Source organism: Oryza glaberrima, chromosome 6 (assembly GCF_000147395.1).
Source record: "Oryza glaberrima chromosome 6, OglaRS2, whole genome shotgun sequence".
NCBI lineage: Eukaryota > Viridiplantae > Streptophyta > Magnoliopsida > Poales > Poaceae > Oryza > Oryza glaberrima.
Genome location: NC_068331.1, coordinates 6353898 through 6357057, shown reverse-complemented (window position 1 = coordinate 6357057; position 3160 = coordinate 6353898). Strand labels below are relative to the sequence as shown.

Here is a 3160-nt window from a genome sequence, read left to right as displayed (position 1 = left end):
CCACGTCGACAAATAGCTAATGTAATATGGACTTCATTGTTTACAAACACACAAGTGAAAATTAGAGAAATTCACGTAAAAAAAAAGCCCATGCTCTAAAACCACTTATATATTGGTTATGGTTAAGGCACTAAACAACAGACAGTAGGATGTAGTGGATTGGATTTGGTATAGCGGATAGTAGATAAGCCCCCATGTCTTTTCATATAAAACATTAATTTATATGGATCTACTGAAAAAATTGTCGATTCGTGGACTATCAAATTCACAACAAGATTCAGGTGAGCAAGACATCAAGATTCGTGTGGGCGAGACGAAAAAAATTCAGAGGTGCATGCAATGGCAGGGATCAATCCCACGAGCTGGAAAGTGCAGGTGTGTGCTCATGACCAACAAAGCAGTGTCAATCAGTCATAAGAAAAACTGAGCAGCGCCGCTTTTGTGTGCTTTCGCATGCAAGTTAGCATACAAGTTGTAATTGAATTACTACAATTATACTATATTTACATTTGAAAGTGGTTCTCTAAAAAAATGTATAGCTAGTCCCATCATTTATGGGATACACACTTTAATGTGTTTAACTAACATTGAGATAAACAATGTATGCTGGTATAATGCACATATATTTAAAGGAAGTTGCAAAAATGTTGTATATATATTTTTTCAAGACTTATCTCTTAGCCTCTATGAGCTTAATTAAATAGCACGTGCTATCATGGCCGCTACCACCGCTATTGCAGAGACGCTAGTTGTTTTGAGTAGTATGTGACAAATGGCTATTGACAAGTGACTAGTATGTGACAAATGGTTGAGAAGTAGAAAGCCATTTTTGTTAATACCAATGGCATAGCAACCCTCACGGGCTTCCTTTCCACAGTCCCAACAGTTAGAGTACATAAACGTGTCCTTAAATATCATAGCTACAGATAACAAATATGGCATGCTTTCAAATAGTGGTGTACAGCCTTCAAATCGAAGCGGTGATAGTGACACAAGGTTTGGGACACAAATGCGAATGTAGACAGTCAAATCACCAACCTTATCTGTCCTAAAAACCATATATTCCATTCTCAGATGATACGGTGAATTTGATATGATCTTACTTCCATATATGATGCAATAATCATTTATAGTTCATCTAAGAATGCATAGCTAGTGAAATTATATATATATATATATATATATATATATATATATATATATATATATATATATATATATATATATATATATATATATATACACTTTAACTTTAGGGAATCAAGTTCCAACTTTCTTAAGTGCTCGGAGATGATAATTCGATTAGCCATGTTCAGTAACTCATCATCAAACCGAATAGAAATCTTTAGCTCCTTAAAATTGCATACTAGCAAGGCATGAAAGATCCATGCGTTCGCTTTATAATTTTCATGGTTAAAGTAATTGAGAACTCTAGATGGCAAGTGTTGATAGAAGCATCGCAGTGATTCAGGATAGCATGATCTAATAACATGTGACTATCTTCAATAGACTCGTTCGTTATGACCACATTAGGCATGAACTTCCAAATATAGCGCCACATTTGAGAGAGCACGCATGTCTGCACAAATTCACGTGTTGATAAGAAAGAGAGAATATACTCTAGGACATCACTTGGGAGATCGTTGTTGTTGGTGCCACAGTTTCCATGGCCCCATTGTTAACTTTTTTTTTACTACTCAGCCATTCTGATGGATAAGTGGGGGAGTATATACAATGAAGAACACATAGACAAGCATGTGACAGATGTAAGGGTAAGGAAATGTAGAATATTATTATTCCGTACCTACAAGGATATTAACTATTTGCCCGTTTAAACAATGATTATACCTGCAAATTTTGCTCCAATGCACCAAAGTTGTATGACACTTATAGATTTGCCCCATAGTTGGTTGCCCCTGTAAAAAGTCCCAAAAGTTGATGCCAATCCTTCTGTTTTGCACAAAGACCACTAGAAATCTCCATGTACAAGATAGCACATATCTAACCCATATAATTATTTATATTTTGCACAGATTCTCTCAAGTTGTCTCACCTCATTTAATGTGGTGAGATAGCCCGTATCTAAGTTCTTATTTTCATATGATTGTGGTGGAAACTACAAGACCCTATAGGTCTGCCCGACGCGGAGTCACATATGAAGTTCTGCTTCTACAGCAAAACTGGCGTGTAGCTCTAAGGCTGTGTTTGTATGTTGTGGATGGGAACTCATTCCCTTCGCATGAAAACCGGAGCGGTCCATTAGTGCGTGATTAATTAAGTATTAACTTTTTTTTTTCAAAAATGGATTAATTAGATTTTTTTAAGCAACTTTCATGTAGAAACTTTTTGCAAAAAACACACTATTTAGCAGTTAGAAAAGCGTGCGCGCGGAAAACGAGGGAGAGGGGGTTGAGAACAAGGGCATGCGAACACACCCTAAGAGTTGAAACGATCTAATGATTGTGTACAATACTATTTAGAGAGAGAGAGAGAGAGAGGTGGTAGGGTATAAAAGCCCGACTAGAGCTCGTTAGAGGGGGTTGGCTTCTAGAATCGGCAAGCACTTCCGGGCATACCAAGCACAACCAAAACCCCTTGTCGTCACAATCCCATGGTTTCCCACGTGTGCCATAGCTAATCCCTCCGACGAAGACCATCTAGCTACACCAAGATTTGTAAAATTAATTATGTTGTCAATGGTATATATCTTACCTTTTTCTTATAAAAAAAGTGGAAAAGAATAAAACCACTATTCGTGTATTCTCTGTGTTGTTTTAAGAAAGAAATATGATATGACAACATGAACTAGAGAACATAGCTAATGTTTAAGGAACCTAGCTAACATGATATGGACTTCTTGTTATACAACCACATAAGTGAAATTGGAGACATTCACATACAAAAAATCGCATGCTCTGAAACCATTTATATATTGGTTATAGTTAAGACACTAAATAGTGGACAATAGGAAATTGTGGATTATATATAGATTTGGTATGGCAGATAGTGGATAGGTCCCGATGACTTTCATGGAAACAATTAATTTAGATTATTTATGGAAATGCTTAAAAATTGTTGACGATTTTTTGTTTGGAAAAATGTCTATCCGTGGACTGCCAATTCGCATCCAGGGCCGGTCCTGGGTTATTGGGGCCCCAGG

General features: G+C 36.7%; 1 pseudogene; it reads right to left on the bottom strand.

The window, feature by feature from the left end:
- Positions 1-696: 696 nt before the first annotated feature.
- On the bottom strand, positions 697-1668 carry LOC127776333 (putative F-box/LRR-repeat protein At3g59230; annotated as a pseudogene).
- Positions 1669-3160: the final 1492 nt, after the last annotated feature.